Raw genomic sequence first — 21,863 nt, forward strand, 5'->3', positions numbered from 1 at the left:
TTTGGCATTTTTCCTATTTTTATTAAATTTTTTAATTTATTTTACAAACTAGTTAAAAATTGGGGAAAAATAAAAAAAATGGAAAATTAGTGAAAGTATGGTAACATTCATCACACAAATAGTGAGTATAACCACTTGGTTGTGTATAAATTTTAGTTCAAAATTTGGCATTTTTTATATTTTTATTTATTTTACAAACTAGTTAAAAATGGGGGAAAAATAAAAAAAATAGAAAATTAGTAAAAGTAGGGCAACATTCATCACACAAATAGTAAGTATGACTACTTTGGTGTGTATGAATTTTAGTTAAAAATTTGGTCTTTTTCCTATTTTTATTTTATTTTTAATTTATTTTACAAACTAGTTAAAATGGAGGAACAAAAAAAATAGAAAATTAGTGAAATAATAATTTTCACAAGTCAAAAAAATATTTTAATTTTTTTAAAATATTATATTCTATATTGCTACTTAACCTATTTTTCTATTATTGAAATTATGAATTAATACTTTATTCTTTAAATTTTAAATATTAAAAATGATGGATCTTGACATCCGTACGATTGGATCGTCAAGAAATATATTTTTTTTAAAATGGAAATACGAATCAGGGACGAAACTCGGTCTAGGGGTATTAGTCAAAATACTAGTTGACCGTTAAATTACCAAATCAAATAAATTTATTTTTTTCTGAAATTTTGGCAATAACATTAAAAATGATGGATCTTGACACCCGTACGGTTGGATCGTCAAGAAATATTTAAAAAAAAATTGAAACACGAATCAGGATGAAACCATGTTTAGGGGTACAAGTCAAAGTACTAGTTGACCGTTAAATTACCAAATCAAATAAATTTATTTTTTTTCTGAAATTTTGGCAAGAACATTAAAATGATGATTTTTGACATCCGTATGTTTGGATCGTCGAGAAATATTTTTTAAAAAATTGAAACACGAATCTGGGACGAAACCCTGTTTAGGAGAAATATTTTAATTTATAAGAGATTTTTGAGTGAATGCCTTATAATTCATTATGCAGATATAAAATACATTAAAGTTAGCTTTTTTTCTCCCGGTCTTGTCTTTTCTTGCTTTGTCCAAGACCCAAAACCCAAATACTTTTATCTCTCGCCCAACCAAAACCCTAATACTAAACCCCAACCAAAACCCTAATACTAAACCCCCTGATACGGACAACCCCCAACCTTCAAATGCCGCCAAAAGCCAAACTTTTCGATGCAAAAATGATTACTGAGGATGATATTATTGTTTTTAAGGTATGTGAATTTGATAAAAATCTTGGCTTCAATTACATTGCTTTTATTCTTCAACTTCGTGTGTTTGCTGCTGCTAAGAAGTTATCTGGTGAGTCAGGACATAAAAAGCATTATTTAGGAGCTAGTAAATGTTACAATAATGTATTTTTTGTTGCTAGACTCGTGGTTGGGGATAATAATATAGTTGATTTTATCATATATAAACCTAATGTATATACTGTTGGATTCCGGATTGGTATTGAATGCTCCGTTGTTCTTGATTTTACTTACCTGACCGGATATGCTATTGGCGAATCGAACGTACTTGCTTATGATTCCGGCTATAGGAATGGTCCTCCAAGTATGTTTTCTTTCGATATTATATCCGATGCCATACATAAGGTGTTCAGATTTGATGATGAGGAGTCATATTATTTACTTAGTGTTTTTATTTGTGAAGCAATGAGGTCAGACGTGGTTTTAAGAAAAATAGAATTGTGCTTTCATAAGGATGAAGATGGGAGATGGCCTGTGGTGCAGTTAGATTATCATGAATTAGATATAATTAAGAAGTGGAAGAATGTGAGTTCTCTATGGCTCGTTTATGACATGGGGTTCGTTTGGGATCCACTTAACATTTATCCCGATTTAACCTTTGATTCATGTCGTAAATCCCTTTCTTTAGGTTTGGCTAGCGAACGTTCTGAAGATTATTTGATGGTTTTGGAGAGTAAAACCAAAAAAGAGCTTGAACGTTTATTAAGAAAGAAGAAAATCAACTTGGACGGTTTGACGGTAGAAACTAAGAATAAACTTGAAATTTTAAAAAATCTACAACAGATTTGATCAAGTAGTTCAGAAATCAGGCCGTGGTGATAGTGATAATATAATATACACAAATGGTTCTCTTAAATGCTACTTTTGCTGTAGCATTGGTTCCGTGCGTTGGAACTATTGGTTTGCTCATTGCAAAAAGGAACAGGCCACCACATCAGGGGCGGTGGTTAAACTTCTTGGTTACACTTGTGTTGGTGACATATACAGGATATGCTCTAGCAGTTTGTGGTGATCCAAGACCAGTGGCCAGTTTGATTTCTAATCAAGGTGGCTAGGAAATGGCTCTTTCAGTGTCCAGTGGAGAAGAGATTGTTAAAAATTTAAATACGAGGGAAGAATAAATCTAGCCTCTCAAGTGACTAGCTGTGTTAAAATGCTTTTCGTGGCGCTTGATTTGGTTAAGTCTGGGAATAAGTTGGTTTCAGAGTGTATTGTTCTGTTTAAATTGATGGTAAGCATTACACTGTTTGAATTATATTCTAGCTAGGGATGTGGCAAAATCTCACAATATGGATGATGATATAACTTCATGAGTTTTGAAGGTAGCATTCTCATTCTATGTGCTTATTTACTAGTCTTTGCAGTCAGTTTTTGTTCTGTTTGCTGATGTTTTCCTTCACTGTAGCATTTCACAACTCAGACGCTTTTGAACTCAGTTGGGGTCTCCAGAAATCGATCTACACCTGGGGCTGTTGCTATTAACTGGATTCTCAAGGTATGCTTGATCATACAGTGTTTGTATACAGAATATTTGAAGACAAGATAAACTTTACTTATTGCTTATAATTTGCTGTTAGCATGATTGGTTGTTTCCGATTGAATCTGTAGAGGGTCGTCACTTACTACAACTACTTCAGTCGTCAACCAAATTCTCACACTATTTGGAACTTAATAAACTTGATATATAATATTATAATTTTAAGTTATATGAGGGTTTTAGTAACATGTAGTCAATTTTTTATTCTTGTTAACCTAACCCCTTATTCTTATTGCATGTTATGCATATGATTTTCAACCTTCACATTGTCACTGCTTTCACCGTCTATTATGAGGAAAAAACTGAGATCTATATTTTTATGCAGGATGGAGCAGGGCGTGTTGGGAAGATGCTTTATTCCCAGCAAGGGAAAAAAATTGACTATGATCTGAAACAGGTTACATTTATTTCCAATGAAATTTCTCACCATTTTTCAGTGGTGATGTATTAATTTTTACAACAGTCTTTCAGCTGCGGTTTGCTGGTGACCTTTTAATGGAGTTGGGAGCTGCCGTGGAATTAGCAACTGCAGCTGTACCAATGTAGCCAAGGTCTTTTCTTGCCTTCAGCGTATGCTGCCAATGTAGCCAAGGTTTGAAGTATAAGTTATGCATGCAGGTTTCGGTTGGTTGCTGCATGCACAGTGATCTTATCTACTTTTTTTTAATGTAGAATGTTGGTGCGGTCACATCAACGTCTACTTGTACCCTAATATACAAAGCCTTTGCTAGAGGAGAAAACATTGGTGATGTTACTGCAAAAGGAGAATGTGTTGGAAAAATTGCAGACCTGGTACAGTTTATCCTACAATTATTATAGTTCTTTAGCTTAGATGCAACCAATGTTTTAAGATGCAGTGCTAGAAGTTTGTGCCAACAGTCCTCTTTATTGTATGTTGGTACTTGCTAATGTAAAAAAGTAAAAGATGGTTTCACCCATAATTTGTTCTAAGCCACGTGCAAAGGCAAGACCTGAAACTAAGATAGTTGATCAAAGTAAAGCATAGTAGGTAGTTTTGCGGTTAAACTTACCAGTTCCTTAATAGAGTACATATATTAATGTCTTGGTGTTTGGTGATCCATGTGTTGTCACATGGTATCTGTATTCCAGTTGATGCTAATTTCAATGAATCTTTTGTATTGTGAAGTTGGGTACTGGCTTTAGCATCATGGTTACAAAAGGAAATCCATCTCTAGTTACCACCTTCGCTTTACTGTCTTGTGGATACGTTTTTAGCACTTACCAAGAGGTTTGATATATACATCAACATTTTGTTAGACATACGCTAGTATACTTTCATGTATTTACTTAATTGTTCAGTTTTGTCGAAGGTTGATTTAGATTCACCGTGGCTGCAAATTCTTTCCTTAAGACTGATTAGCTTGCATGCTTTATCGTCCTTTTCTTGTCACATAATAGCCAATATTATCTTTTCTCATCACCCTTCATTGGTGGACATTTGCCTCCCTAAGCAATGTTCCTAATTATTACTGGTGAGGGAATTTTTTGTTTTTGTGGGTTCCATTTGTTGAGATGACTGATTGTACTTAAGTCAAAATTTCAGGGCGAGTACCAACATTGCAGGAGGGAAATGCAATGGAAAGTGTATTTAATTTACCGTGGTCAAATCACAGCCCCATTCTTCTCGGTACTTTATTTTTCAAGTCTTTTTCACAATTGATTGTCTATTTTTTTCAAATTATGATTCATTCTCTAGCTGCCACTCAAAGTTTGTTGTGAATTTTAGGATCACGATTCAAAGATGCATTCCAGGATGCAAACTCTTACCTTGCCATAGAGCCCGTTTTTGAGGTACAACAAAGATCTCATAGAGTTTTCATAATTTCTGGCTGATAACCCTTTGTTTCTACTGCAGACTTGCTTCTGCTGCTGTTCATTGGTACTTACTATTGGTTTTGCCTTTTGTGTTTCTATTCATCTCAGAGAGAAAGATATGTAATTACATATAATCCTTCTAAGGGTAATATATATGTTCAAGGATCAAGCAAAGCCCGATGACAAGCTACATTCCATGTGAGCAAAACTGATCTTCTTGTGTTGTACGAATGGAGGATTTCATATTATTGTGGACAAAGCTAAATTTACCCGTGTGCAGGCTAATGCACTTCTGCATATCATCCGTTCATCAAACGGGAATAGGTCTTCTAGGAGAGAAAATGAAACTGATCCTTGAGTTTTGCTGCCCTCTTTAACCAATCTAGAAGCTCATATTGCAGACTCCTTCAAGATGGTCTCAGCTTTGTATGTGCCATTTAAGAGCAAAGCTAAAGAACAGGTAGCTGAAAGTACTTGTATGTCGTTAATATGATACAACTGCATTTAGCGTTGAGATCGTCATGATGGTCAACCGCCTCAAAGGCTCAAATTAATGTGCTTGTGTATGCATAACACAAGAAGAAACATTGTTTCTTTCATCTGTTGATGGCATCTTCTCTCAGTTGTGAGGCCTAAAAATTGTTATTTTTGGTGGAGTAGAAGTCATTATACTAGTTTAACTTGGAAAGGTCTTAAATTTCATTTAAAAAGATGACGGGATATAAAAACTAAATCCTTCTACTAAACAAATTTCCTACTTCAGAAAATATGATTAATTGTCTTTGTTGCATGATGTGATAGTCACATCATAATTAAGAGGTGTGTCATGGCTGACAAGCTGGGTGCTTCAGAATATTCTGTAAGAGGTTGCTATCCGTACGTTAAAAATTATAATATAGAGCTGTGTTCTAGTTTGTAAGTAAAATGGTTGCTTTTTCTCATTTGATATTGGGAGAAATTGAGAATGTTTTAAATGCCTGATATATTGTAATAATAATGATTCTTCTGGTAATGCTTTTTATTCTGTGCAGGGCTGGGCGATGGCAGAATCTCATCTAAATCCTGGCCGAGCTCGGCTCTGTGGATTGACCAAGTGAAGGTGTCAATTCCATGGGCATTTTCATATCTAGAGCATCCAAGTTTCGAGCAAGTAGATAGCTTATTTAAACTTGGAGAGAGGAGCTACTGCACTTGTTTGTGGTAGCACTAGGCATCAACCAGATGGGTCATAATGAGTGTCGGATACCTCAAGTAAGATGCTGTTGTTCCCTACTGTATAGTAACTGTGACTTGTACAACCAAGAATGTGTGTTATGACCATTTTCAGGTTTGTAAGAGAAAGCAATGGTAGTGGATAGATAAAATGTAATAGGTTGTACTATGCGAAAATAATAAAGCAGTTTTGTCTAATATATTGTAGTCTTTGTTGATAAGCTAAGCTCTTTTTCCCATTTTGGGTCCCCTATTATCCTGGCAATATTATCAATCCATACATATTATCAACAAAATACAATACCAATACCTACTAGAATAATCTTGGAACGTAACTCCCCGTTACTTCCTCGTAATCTAAGTAGAACCCTTGCAAGTTTATCTTGGAGTGTAACAAACGGCTACCTCCTCACAACGATGCAATAACCCTTGTATAGATTATGTTAGTCTACGACTTTGAAGATCTTGAATCTTAGGTCTTGGATCTTGGGTCTTTCCTTTTTCTTCACGGCGCACTAACACTTAACTCCCCGTTAACGTGTTAAGGCTTGGGTCTTAGAACAAAGGATCACGTTAACGCTTGGGTCTTAGAACAAAGGATCACCTCACCTCACTTCACCTTACAACAAAGTCTAGATAACAAATCTTACGACTTAAAACCTGTTTAAGAAGAAAGAATTATTTGGACTAGTACATTACGGTACTAGACCAAAGACAAACACACTATATATAAAATAACTAAGGCAACAATATATATAAATGTGAGTGGGAAAAGTGTGTGCATGTATATGCAAGCAATCAAGTGTATATGCCAAATAAAAGTACAAACAAATGCAAGCACGTAATATCACACAAAGAATATAAAAGACCAAATAATTAAATTATATGGCCTAATACGAGTTAACTTGAATAAATTCAAGTTCGTTTGGACAAGTCTAAGTTGTTTATAAAAGCCTTGAAAGAAAATTAACAAGTAAAAATTAAGGCCTTTTAAAACGAACTAAGACATGCTACTAAGATTAGAAACATAGAACTTTCTTTTATATCGTGTATCAACTTATACGAATATTTCTCTAACTCAAATCAAAGTGTAGTTTACTTCAATTTAAATAAAAAGTTAAGGCTCATTTATAACTAATATATGTCTTATACGAGAGGCCTTATAAACTTTAAATTATTAAGTAATAAACTTCAAAAACATAACTAAAAAGGCTCGTTTATAACTTGAAAAATAAATAATCGAGTAATCTTTAGTTAGTAGTCCGAAGTAAAAACAAACTCACACATATTCTAAGAGAGAGAGTTTCGTTTATATCTCTAAATAATAATATGAGACTTATACGAATATTCTAGATCTCGGAATACGAGTTTGTTCACATCACATAATATTTCAGTGAAGAAGTCTATTGTTTATGTGTTTACGACTTATACAAATCAACTTCAACTCGGAAATAAAAGTGAGCTAACTCAAAAATTCACTAAAGAAGCTTTATTTATATTTCCTAAACGAAATTAAAATACTAGCTTATAACTCTGAATAAGAGTTAAAATGAGATACAAAAATTCACACGGAATCCTTTTTGTTTATGTCATTACTTTTGACTTATACAAGCTAGCTTCATAACAGAACTTAAGTAAAGCGTTGTCTTTAATTTCGGAAATAAATCCAAGAATATAAGCAACTAAAGGGAGAGAGAATAGATAACCAACTAACTCTCTTTAAGTCTTGAACAATATATATATATATATATATACTAGAAAGAGGTAACGGTTACAAAAGTGTATATATAAACCAGAAATCAAAATTACAAAAAATTTGTGTTAAGAAAGGATAGATCTAGAAAGAACAAACACAAATAAACTAACTTATGACTCTTGACCTTACAAAGGCTCAAGATCCTCTTTAAAAAGAGGTGGTACAAGATATACGAGCTAGTTATGAAGCCAAAAACACATAAAATGGGTCGCCAAAAAAGTCATCAGAAAATGGCCGGAAAGGGCGATTTAAAAACTGACTTTTATGGGCTCCTAAGGACACTAAGAGGCTGCTAAAAATGGGTCTTGGGGCTGCCTAAACTTAAGTATACAAGTGTTTGGGAGATGAGAAAGATATGGTGAAGAAATCAAGCTAAAAGGGTGTAGAAATAGTAAGAAAAGAAGCTTGAATCTAAAAACTCTTAAAAGCAAATAAATGTGTTTAGAGAGAGTTTTTAGAGAGAATGTAGCAGCATATACTTGGCTCAAAATGGCTTGAGAAATGAGTGTGGGGGGTTTTTTATAGCCAAAAAATGAGGTATTTTAACTTTAAAATAAAGCTAAAAGGATGAATAAAATAAGAGGAAGGTACAAGTAGATTTTGTATAGTGTAACATCGAAAGATTAATAGTATGATGTCAAAAATTTAATGCAGGGGTTTAATCCTATATTGAGAGTAGCTTAGGCTAAATTCCTTCCCCACGATTGTCTAAAACATTGAAAGATTAATACTATGATGTCAAAATTTTGTTACCAAGTACTAAGCATTAGGGGTGTACACGGCCCGGGTTGGCCCGGTTTAAAGCATTAACTTAAACCAACCCATGAAAAACGGTTTGATAATTTTCGAACCCAACCCATCAAAATTTATTCGTAAACCAACCCAAACCATAGTACATCGGGTTGGGTTGGTTTGGGTTGGTTTATACGGGTTATTAAAAAATTCTGAAAATATTAAAAAATTCTGAAAATATAAAAAGTTTGCTCTCCTGTACAAAATTGAACCAAAAAAACAGTACTAGAACAAATTTAGACAAATTCCATCATAATTCATAATTTCAGTGATAAGTCCACTGTCCAGTATCTTAAATTCCAACCAAAATATTACAATCATTAATTCAAATAAGTCATAACAGTTTTAGCCAAATAGAGAATGTCTTTAAACTTCAAACTAATCAAAGTGCATAACATAAACATGTGTTGACTGCTGAAGAATCCATGTCAAAATCACACGTCGATGATATCGATGGTCTTGGTGGCGATCTTAGCACTTGTTTTGGCATGGTCCTTATCTTTCACCTTGTTAACTTTCTCTACAAAATAGATAAATATATAATATAAATTCATGGGAATTGGGAAGTAAGCTCGTACAGAAAAATGGGAATAAAACTGAATTTAGATAATTTACCCTCCTCAAGAAACTCATAAGAATGTGTTTCATCCAGATAAGTGTCAAGTTTCAGCCCCCCTTGATCATCCCTCAGCCAACTCTGCGTGCACACCAATGCCTCTACCATTTTTGGACTCAAAGAGCTCCTAAAAGGGTCCAAAATACGCCCGCTGGTACTGAAGGCTGATTCAGAAGCAACTGTAGATACTGGAATTGAGAGAACATTTCTAGCAATCATAGATAAAATCTTGTACTTTTCAGCATGATCCTTCCACCAAAGTAAGATGTCGAATGAAGAAGTCATAGGATCCAGAGGTTCTTCATTCAAGTACCTATCAATATCATTCTTCTTTTCGGTCACCTCAATTTGCTGCTGATGCATATAATTCTGCAGTAATCTTCTTCTATTTGCCACAGTACCACCAGCACTTGTTGGAGGTAAATTGTTAGCAGCCTGTCATTAGAAGTGTAACAAAGTTTAAAATTGTATTCACTACTAAGTACTGCAGAGTTTATAATGATAGGTTCAGTATTCAAAATTTCAACATATTATAAAAAATATATAAATTATATTGTTCTTCATTAGTTTCCTGTGTTCAGGACACCCAACCATGCTATTAGACTTAAGCTCCTAGCAATATGCACACAAAAAACAGAGACTGCTATTAGAATAAGGTGAGCACATAATCATATATCTCAGAACCTTTGTATCAGATAACACATGTCTGAATAAGAAATGAATGGCACAATCTTAAATTTTATCGTGCTTCAACTACTATAGTTTTATTAGTTTATAACAATGATCTATTCAGATAATCAATATGATGAACAAAATAGCCATGCTTTGACAGTGTAACTAATAATGCATATAAGCTATTTAGGAATCAGGACACGAACAAGCAGGTTCAGTAGGAATACCTTAGAGCCATCAACGTCACCTTTGTAATCATAAGACTGATACAAACGTTGTAGCAAAGACTCCACCTTCACAACAGTTCTAGCAACACATTCTGCATCATAAATATTTTCAAAGCAGTATTTCAGATAGCCCATCTTGTAACGCGGATCAAGTACAACAGCTAAAAATAGTAATGGATTGATATCATCTGCATTCCCCCAATACTTGTCGTATTTTCCTTTCATGCTTGCAGCCATCGAAGATAAAAAATCATCATTACTAGCAGCCAGATCACTCAATATAGCCTGGACTTCACAAATTTCATGATAGAAATTGTTTGAAGTTACATGTAAAGTCCCACTAAATTTAAGAGTAACCTCATAGAAAGTGGATAAAAACTTCACAAAGACTGAAGCAGCTTGCCAATCAGTAGACGTGGGGGCCCGATCCTCTTCTTACCATTTTCTTTTTCATTGAAGTAACTCAAAAATTTATCATCCTCATCCTCATACCTTGTAAAAGATTTTTCAAATTTCAGTGCCACATCTAACATCAGATAAGTAGAATTCCATCTTGTTTGCACGTCCAAAACCAGCCCTCCTTTGTAATCAATTTTTTCTTTCTCCACGCAGCTCCTAAATTTTTGTAACCTTGAGGGAGATGAACGAATGTATCTTACACTAGTTCTTATAGCAGCAATTGAGTCGTGCATCTCTTTTAAACCCTCGTTTACAATAAGATTCACTATATGAGCACCGCACCTCATATGCATATGTTCCCCATCAAGTATACCAGCTTTCCAAGCATTCACCCTTCTTCTCACGAAACCAACAGCCTCCTTGTTAGCAGAAGCATTGTCAAGGGTCACTGTGAATACCTTCTCTATTCCCCAACCAAGCAAACAGGTTTCAATGGCCTTGCCAATGGTATCACCTCTGTGATTCGAAATCAGGCAGAAATTTATGATTTTTTTGTGCAATTTCCAATCTTTATCAATATAGTGCGCTGTAAGGCACATATATGACATTTGAGTCCTAGAAGTCCAGCAATCTGTTGTCAAGCATACTCTTTGACCAGTAGTAGTCAGCCATTCCTTCAGTTTTGTCCTCTCTCGACAAAATAAATGATGTACATCTCTTGCAGCAGTCACCCTACTCGGAACAACGAACATTGGTTGTAACTCTTGTAGAAGCTCCTTAAAACCTTCACCCTCAACAACTTTAAAAGCTTGCTCGTCCTTCACAATAAATTTGGCCAATGCATTTCGGCATCTCACCTTGTTAAAGGTAACAGCCAATAGATTAGGGCCTCCAGCAGTTTCCTTTTGAAAGCTAAGCAGTTTTTGCTTCCTGTCCACTGTCCTTTCTGGATTCTTTTTGCATTTTCTGTAGTGAGCCCACAAACTGCTCGTGCCAACACGGGTACTATGACAAGCGTAGTCAGCTCCACAATAGTTACATTTGCATCTAGGATGCATTGAACTTCCACCCGTTACTTTAGTAAAGTGATCCCAAACATCGGAGATCCTCACTGGTTTCTTCTTCTTTGTGAGTGGTTCATTGTCAGCTTCCTTTTTAGGTGATTTAAGCTCAATGGGAGTGGTGTCCGGGGTGTCATTTGTAATAGCATTTGGACTGGGATTTGGAGTATTTGAGGTGGGATATGGAGACATGTTTGGGGTGGGATTTGGGTTAGTAACATCACCCTTCTCAGCCGCAAGTGGAAAGACATATTGGTCCATCTCCTGCCAATTACACATAAAGAAAGTAAACACTTCAGTCACAAACTCAATCGTATTCAAACGAGTTAGTCTACAATATCACTTTCACGCACACATAAAAGTAAATACATCATGCTGCTGCATAACAATTAACACAACGACAAAAAGAAACACATACATAAAATAAAACCAAAATAGTGACAAAAAGTAAATGCTATGAGGTATGAGCAGAAGATATCAAACACTTTATCAAACAATTTATCAAACAACTTCAGTGCATAATTTAAAGAACCAACACAGCGACAAACATAAACACATACATAGACAATTAGTCATATATAAACGTAAACTTGCATACATATACATCTATAAAAAATCTAATCAAAAAGTACATACTAAACAAAATCGATATATTTGTGTAATTGTGTTTGTGTATGCGTATGTACTTACTGTGAAGGATAAACAAAGAAAGAAAAGATTTGTACTTACTTACTTGTGTCTAGTGAATCTTGGAGGTGGAGCCGTGGAGCTGTTGTTCGGTGGTGAAGTTTAGAGTTGGGGTTGGGACTTGGGAGCTTGGGGTTGCGGCTTGTAAGGAGAAAATAATCGCGCTAATTTAATTTAGGGTTAGAGAATGCAGCGGAGGAATAATTGGGTTGGACTTGAAGTTCAGTAATCAGTATGGTCCATCACTGTTTATAATTTGTATAACATATAATACTGTAATGACACTTACTGGATTACACCGGGTTGGGTTGGGTTGGCCCAATAAGATTTAAAACCATACCCAACCCAATATAGCCGGTTTAATGTCAATTTAACCCATTTAAATTACGGTTTAAAATATTCGGGTTGGGTTGGCCGAAAATAGGGCCGGTTTGGGTTGGGTTAAACGGGTTGGGCGACCCATGTACACCCCTACTAAGCATCATATCATATATAAAGAAAATAATGTTAAAGTCATAAGAGAGGGTATAAAAAACCATTCGTGAGAGATAAGAAACAGTGACCAGGATCAACATCAACAAACTTAGCATCAAACGCCTCGATTGCTTCCGGTTCTTCACCATCAAAAGCCTCGAGATCCTCGTGTTTATGACCATCCAAAGCCTCTAGACCCTCATCTTTTTCACCATCAAGAACCTGATGTTCTTTACCATCAAAAGCCTCGAGACCCTTATGTACGGCATGATGAGAATAATCGAAAACCTTCTCGAATTCTTTAGCATGACGAGTAAGGTAAGTGAGGACTTTATGCATGGTCGACAACTTCTCGAATTTTTTCTTGGTGATTAAAGTAAACCTATAATCGTGTTTAAGAGTAAGTTATAGGGATATGACTAAGTTTTACACGTATTTTAAAAAAAATAGCTGAATTTTCAAATTAGCAGAATGATGGCTTAATTTGCCTTCCGCCTTTGAAAATCGTGTCTACAGTCAAATACAGTCTAACAGCTGTAACGTAGCAAAGGGTATTTTTGCATTTTTAATAAACATATCACTAATTAAATAAATTTCGAAATTCCACTATCCAATATCAGACCCGATGCTCTGATAACCCAACATACGAGTATATGACCCGAATTTCCATTATAATGAAAATGATCAAACAGCTGAGACCAGCTACATGTAGTGAATAATATGTATACAAATACATACAATCACTATAAAACTCGCATATACACACAATTCAGACAATTATACATACACTCAAACACCTTCTCTTTAAAATACTCATCTTTTTCTAAACTTGAATCATCTTCTACAACTAAAAATAATGATCTTTTGACTCGGATTTCCGGGCTTGTATTTCCACGAAGAAGTGCAACAATGGTGCTTCAAAAATGGGTTGACGAGGGTAATCGGGTTTCCGGGTCGGAGCTCCGAAGAATTTCTAAGCAGCTTTTAAAGTTTAAGCGATATAAACATGCACTTTATATATGAATATTTTTATTATTTTTGTTAATTCATGTTCAAATTTTGGTTAATTTGTTTGTTGGTAAGTGTAGTGTGTGATTTTAGTGTTTGTTTATGGTGTCTTGGTAAAAAAATATGTTGTTGAGGTATCCATATATATGTTTTTGATATCTTTGTATTATACACAAACTTGGTTTACATGAATACCCTTTTTATTTATGTTTTTTTTAGGGTTTGCTCCCGAGTTTTTTAATGGGAAGGAAGGAAGTGATTAGGAGGTAAAGTATTTTCATCCCATTTTTGGAGTGAAATTTTTATAGTGAAAGATTGTCAAATTTGCATTCATTAACACTTGCTTTCGCTCATTTTATAAACTCGGGAGCACGATTCCGTAGAGAAATGAAACTACTTTACTTACCCTACACTTTCTTTCCTTCCTTTTTAAAACTCGGGAGCAATGTGTTAAAGTTAACGGCGCCAACTTAACAGCCTTAACGACATACACGGATTTAAAAGACGCCCGGCAAATCCAGTCACTATTCGGCTAATTTTAAAATTCAGTCAATTTTTTGAAAATGATCCTATAATTTACTCTCATGTTTAACTGACTTTTATTAAATTATAATGTAGGCGTGATATTAAAATTTGTGATATATAGACTAAATTTTTAATTATTAAAAAATCTAAATATACAAAAAGGACATTATAATTAAGCTCTGACTCCATCTCGATTTACAAAAGTTCGTTTATTCTTAAAACGTTAATTATTAAGCGTGAGATTATTTTTTAATGTGCTTAAACTTTAGAGTAGGTGTGAGCATAAATAGACACTTGGGTCTGATTTTGGAATTATATCGATTTTCGACTTTTTGAATTTCTAATTATATTTTGATTACATTTTCAGTTTAACTGCATATTCAATAATCAAACACGAATTAGAATTTAGATTATCCAAATGCAGATTCGTAATGTTAAAATTAATTCTATTTCATATATATATTTTGTTTAATTATATTTTGATATATTATTATAAAATTTAAGAATTACACATTAATTATAATGTATTATTTTCAGAAACAAAAATCTTAAATTCTTAAAATTTAAAATTTTAATTTTCTTTTTACTTTTATATTGAAACATCAATTATCATTGATTTCTTCTTATAACTTTTCGTATATAGATTTTAAAATAACACCACATTATCGTTCTATTTCAGATTTGTCGATCTAACAATTTTTTAATGATTGAGGAATTTTGTTAACGGCGTGTTTATAATTGACTGAATTGTAATTTATATGGTCGAAATGAAGATGAATAAGTACATTAACCGAAATATGTATTTGAGTGATAAAAATTATAATTTGATGAGTTTTTATAATTGCTAATTTGTTACTTTGTACATTTTTAATTTGAATTGAAATACTAAAATTTTTAATTTTAGAAAAATAGAAAAACAATATTTAATAGGAATACTATTTCATATACTATAGTTAATTTCCAATATCTTAATAAAAATCTTTACAAATAACATAAAATACAATAAAATTTTATAGAATAAAATAGACTTATCATTGTTCAATTATTTATTATATAAGTTAGAACAGTTAATCCGTTCGTTTGTATACTCTCGTAATATGTAATTTCGTGTACATTATTGACAAATCCAAACACGATCCGTTAAGGATCGTTTCGTTTTATGTTCGTATACATTCCTTTCGTGTAATTTTAGTAAAATTATACTACTTGAATCTTAAATTAATAAGTCATAAACAATCAAGCGTGTAAAATCTTGTGAAATTTAAATTTAAAACTATTTTATATATATCTTTCGTAAATTCAATATAAAAAATTATTTTAAAATATGTATTCATATAATTTTAATAAAATTTATGTAAATATTTATTTATTTTATATATTTTTGGTTTGTATTGTGTACCTAAGGATAAATCAAAACCTATATAAAATTTATTTGTGTAATTTAATATTTATCTACCGTAAAAGTAAAACGAAACACATAATTTTTAGATCGTATACACACTACCAACATTAATATAAGCTACATAGTTGACTACCTATCATCACTACTTCCATTAAGTATTACTCATATTTATTATTATTCTTTGAAAAACATAGATATAGTAGATATTCTTGAAGAAAAAAAGATTAAGATTTTTGAGAAATCGTATCAAAAAATTACTTCCCACTTTCAAAAATAAAATGTACATTTCAAAAGAATCATCTTTTTGTCAAATTCAGAATAATAAAATAACAAAAATATTTTTTAAACAAATAAATTTTCAGGTATATATATCTAGTATCAAAATACTTTTAATATATTAAAAAATTAATTATCAGAAAGTATTTTTTAAAATTATATTCTTATATATAATTTGAGTAAGGGAGTTAATATGGTTTGGTAGGGTTTGGTCGTCAGCGATATACTTTAACTAAAACACGTCAACAACATAACATAAATGCACACCTAATCCTAAACCTAAAACACCTAGGATGATAATAGCTAAAAAATATATAAGATATATATCCTAAATTTTATTACGAAAATATATCAAACATAATAATAAATATTTTATAATTAAATAATATGAAAATAAATGGGCTATAATATTTATTAAATTTAAATTATAAAAGGTAATGAAAGAAAAAATGAAAAATTATAAAAAGTTTAATGATTTCATAGGATATAAAAAATCAGAAATATATACCAATATGGGTAAAAAGTAATAGATATAAAATCGTGGAGACATAATTAATTCTACATTAATTATGTCCGAAAGTCCATGTCCACGAGCACGAACGCACTTGGTCATGAACAAGGCCCACCCATGGTTACAATTGTGCCATCATTTGTTGAAGGACTGGTTCCCCAACTGGTGCACTCTAATCACTGTTTTCTGGTAGATGTAAAGCCGTTCGAACAGTCGACAAGGTTACCACATACTCAACCTCCTATGCCGTGAATATCCCATTTTCACCACCATCATCATAAACTCCACTTCTCCAAAACTCCAGAACTTGAGTGCCTGAGAATGCTGTGGGTTGGGTCAGAGCATACCCAATCTCACTGTGAGATAAAAAATCTTGAATGAAGTGAAGATATGATAGAGCTTCAGCCTTATTGAGAATCGCCATGTGGTTGTTGGGAACAAACTTAGCTCCATTAAAAATCAAATCTTTTGGTGCCATTTCTGTAATAACTTAAGTGAAAGTTTTGTGTTTGCAAGGTGTTTAATAAAATGCCTGTGTAAAGATTGTTAGAAAATAGTAGAGAGATAGAGAAAAAGAGAGAATAGAGAATGGGAAAATTAAGTAAAAGATTGTAAAATCTTTTATCTCTTTTACTTATACACTTCACTTGACAACGGTAATAATGAAAGTGGAACAGTCTTTACACCTGTCAGCCAATAAATAGTTAAAGCAGTTGTTAGTGAGCACGAGAAATAAGCAATAATTACTGTGCACATGCAGTTTTTCAAGGCAAACACGTTTCTCACTAAGCAAATGATTATTACTGTTTTTATTCCACTTAAGTAATCTCTGATAAAAATATGACCGTTCAGTATTTTCCACAGATAAGTCAAGTTAATAAATAATGCCACGTAAGCATCAGAGTTTCCTTCAGGATCAGAACTTGACTCATATCAGAATTTAAAGGTCATCAAAAAATGGCTTTTGTACTCAAAAAGTGATTGTTTGTTTTTGTGATTCTTCACATAAATACTGACATGTTGTCGTCAGAGTGTAATCATCAGAACGTACATCAGAACTTGTCCTCAGAATTTATGCAACTGACACGTAACTGTTTATCTGAAACAACTTGATCACCACAGTAATTTTCATCATTCATATGGAGTGAAAGTGTGTGCAATAGCAAGATATCAGACAAAGAGTAAAGTCTGATATACTTCATTACATCTTAGAATTAAGGCAGAGCTAAGAAAAGTGCTTAAAATATGTCTTTAATAATGAAGTCTACTATAGAATGAATTTATGCAGGAGTCCACCTCAACTTTTTATGCTTATTTTATTTATCTTTTGAAATTCTTTTTCACAGTGGCTCCTCGGTGTAAATGAGTCAGAACTGCTATCAGAATTTATGCTATTATCAGAGTATTTCTCCAGTAATCAGAGAATGTGAAAAGTCACAAAAAATATATTTATTTGCTTTTCTAATGCATATAACTTAATACCAGCAATGCACTTGGGTCTTCCCTTCCACATATTTACTCTAGATCTCAAAGGAGTACCTGATTTCAATGTTTTTTTTCTTTTCTTTTCTTCAGACAGTTGAGGCTTATCCAGCATTTTATTCATCCTTAAGATTTAGTGACACTAAATTTGACAGATGAGAAGCAATAATCTAGTTTGTGACTTAGTAATAAGATATATAAAGTAAATTTGACTAAACTCAACATCGGAGTTTGCTTGTGTTATGGATAACACATAAATGAATGATTCAAACATGGGATTTCTAGTATGTTAAAGACTACTAAGTCAACATCTAGCACAGTATTCCTCATTGGGTTGAATAATCACAAAAACATTCAAATCACTATTAGAGGATATAGAATCACATCAGATAACAATCAGTGTTTAATATATTACTATTTAATCAAGGATACCATAAAGATGATATTATCTGTAAGTACTGATCATAAAATCTGATGCATGAGAACAAAAACTAAGCAGATTTTGAGAAAGAACCTGAAACCATACCAAGTTCATTTACCAATTTTGTAAAAGTAGCTTCACATAGTGGTTTTGTGAAGATATCTGCTAGCTGTTGATCTGTTGGAACAAAATGCAATTCCACTGTACCTTCCATCACATGTTCCCTTATGAAATGGTACCTAATGCTGATGTGCTTTGTCATTGAGTGTTGAACCGGATTACCTGTCATAGCAATTGCACTTTGATTATCACAGTAAATGGGTATTTTAGAAAATTCTAACCCATAGTCCAGTAACTGATGCTTCATCTAAAGAATTTGTGCACAACAGCTTTCTGCAACAATATATTCTGCTTTTACAGTTGATGTGGAAACTGATTTCTTTTTCTTGCTAAACCAAGAAACCAATCTGCCTCCAAGAAATTGGCAGCTTCCACTTATGCTTTTCCTGTCTATTTTGCATCCTGCAAAATCTGCATCTGAGTAACCTATTAGTTTAAAGTCTGATTCCCTAGGATACCACAATCTTAGATCAGCTGTACCCTTTAGGTACTTGAAAATTCTTTTCACAGCTTGTAAATGTGGTTCTCTTGGATAAGCCTGAAATCTTGCACAAAGACAGGTAGAATACATGATATCAGGTCTACTTGCAGTTAAATAGAGTAAAGAGCCAATCATACCTCTGTAGTTAGTAATATATACTGATGAACCAGTATCTTTATCTAACTTGGTTGCAGTGGTCATGGGAGTGGATGCAGTTGAACAATCTTGCATTCCAAATTTCTTGAGTAAATTTCTGGTGTACTTAGAATGACATATAAAAGTACCTTCTTCATTTTGCTTGACTTGAAGTCCCAGAATATAGCTAAGTTCTCCCATCATACTCATTTGATATCTTGACTGCATTAGTTTTGCAAACCTTTCACAGAGTTTGGCATTTGTAGAACCAAATATAATATCATCAACATATATCTGTACCAAAAGTAAGTCCTTTCCATGGTTGAGGTAGAATGGTGGTTTATCAATTGTACCTCTGTGAAATCCATTTTCCAGAAGAAATTGTGCTAAAGTCTCATACCATGCTCTTGGAGCTTGCTTAAGGCCATAAATTGCTTTGTCAAGCCTGTAAACATGATTAGGAAATTTTGAATCTACAAAGCCTGGAGGTTGTTCAACATATACATCTTCTTCCCATTCTCCATTGAGAAAAATATTTTTCACATCCATTTGAAAGACTTTAAACTTCTTGTGAGCAGCATAAGCCAAAAAGATTCTTATGGCTTCCAATCTAGCAACTGGTGCAAATGTTTCATCATAGTCAATTCCCTCATATTGAGAATATCCTTTTACAACTAACCTTGCTTTATTCCTTGTAATTATGCCATCACTGTCAGTTTTATTTCTGAACACCCATTTTGTACCAACAATTGATCTGTTCTTTGGCCTTGGTACTAGGGTCCAGACTTAATTTCTTTCAAATTCATTTAACTCTTCCTGCATTGCTTGCACCCAATCAGCATCTTGAAGAGCTTCTTCCACTTTCTTTGGTTCAGTCTGAGATAGAAAGGAATGATAGAGACATTCATTTGATGTTGCAGTTCTAGTTCTGACACTTGCTTCAGGATATCCAATTATTAAGTCAGGTGTGTGTGCTTTAATCCACTTCCTTGCATATGGAAGTTGATCTTTAGAACTGGATCCTCCCCCATGATCCATGCTGTCTCTTTCAACATTTTCTGATGCTCCCCCTAAAGTTATGCTCTCTAAGTTAGATCCTTCAGCAATTGAAGAATTAGAATTTCCAGAATCATCAGAATTTGGCTCATCAGAACTTGCAGAACCAGTTACAGGTTCTGATGCTTCTTGAGAGTCTTGAGATGTGGTAATATTATCAGCTTGCTCCCCCTGCACGGATGTACTCATATTTATTATTATTCTTTGAAAAACATAGATATAGTAGATATTCTTGAAGAAAAAAAGATTAAGATTTTTGAGAAATCGTATCAAAAAATAACTTTCCACTTTCAAAAATGAAAGGTACATTTCAAAAGAATCATCTTTTTGTCAAATTCAGAATAATAAAATAACAAAAACATTCTTTAAAAAAATTAATTTTCAGGAATATATATATAGTATCAAAATACTTTTAATATATTAAAAAATTAATTATCAGAAAGTATTTTTTAAAATTATATCCTTATATATAATTTGAGTAAGGGAGTTAATATGGTTTGGTAGGGTTTGGTCGTCAGCGATATACTTTAACTAAAACACGTCAACAACATAACATAAATGCACACCTAATCCTAAACCTAAAACACCTAGGATGATAATAGCTAAAAAATATATAAGATATATATCCTAAATTTTTATTATAAAAATACATCAAACATAATAATAAATATTTTATAATTAAATAATATGAAAATAAATGGGCTATAATATTTATTAAATTTAAATTTCAAAAGGTAATGAAAGAAAAAATGAAAAATTATAAAAAGTTTAATGATTTCATAAGATATAAAAAATCAGAAATATATACTGATATGGGTAAAAAGTAATAGATATAAAATTGTGGAGACATAATTATAACTACATTAATTATGTCTAAAAGTCCATGTCCAAGGCCCAACCACAAGCACGAACGCACTTGATCGTGAACAAGGCCCAGCCTTGGTTACAAGCGTAGTTGGTCGTGGGCTAGGCCCAACTACGAACATGACCACCACTGTTCACATATTAGAAATGATATCCAACATGGAAGGATTCAGAATCCACCTCCACCAAGGAATCTGAATTACCATCTAAGTAGGAGACTTGTCCGCCAAGTCTCCTAACCCTACTCTAATACAAGGTCCAACACCTATATAAAGGGTTCTATCCCTCAATCTAGAACTACGTCTTGCCTTGATTCTCTAAGCAACACAGAGATACGTAGGCATCTTACGAGGACCGACTAGTCCCGAACGTGAGTGCAGCCATTAAAAGCGCGAAGCTCAACCAACCCTAGCATGAATTACACAAACCTTAGTTTTATTCCACAACATTTAGCACCGTATGTGGGAAAACAACATCAACCATGGCAAGAACACGAAGCACTAGTGACAACCCAAACCTTGCTCGTACTATATCCTCTTCAATCGAGATTCCTCCACACTCGAATTATGATTCTCAAGCAGGAGGCACTTCCACGGTAACTGCAAATCCCGTGGATCAGACTCAATCAGGGGCGAACCCCACACCTCATAATCTGATTCATTCAGGGACAAATCCCCAGCTTCAGATGGTGAACGTACCATTTGACACTTCACGGCATGGATGTCAGATGTCCACCACCATTGTTCCCTCACCGAATAACCCTAACCCCACCTACGGGATGCCATTCGTGCCCGAGGTTGGAGGAAGTGAACACGCACAATATATACGAGGTCTAGAACCCATCCAAGAAAACGTGAATATTCCGGCCCTTATACTGAGAATGAATCTGATCCTTCCACTGATGACGATGTTCATCCTCGGAGAAGGCGCAGGAGCAAGGAGCCTGCGGGAAGAGGACAACAACGCTATCAAAGGGCTGAGAAGACGGAGTCCCAAATCTTAA

General features: G+C 33.6%; 1 pseudogene; it reads left to right on the plus strand.

Moving 5' to 3' along the window:
* Positions 1-1,049: 1,049 nt before the first annotated feature.
* Positions 1,050-6,095, plus strand: LOC141684005 (protein root UVB sensitive 6-like; annotated as a pseudogene).
* The last annotated feature ends 15,768 nt before the right edge of the window (positions 6,096-21,863 follow it).

The sequence above is a fragment of the Apium graveolens genome, chromosome 9 (assembly GCF_009905375.1).
Source record: "Apium graveolens cultivar Ventura chromosome 9, ASM990537v1, whole genome shotgun sequence".
In the NCBI taxonomy this organism is placed as follows: domain Eukaryota; kingdom Viridiplantae; phylum Streptophyta; class Magnoliopsida; order Apiales; family Apiaceae; genus Apium; species Apium graveolens.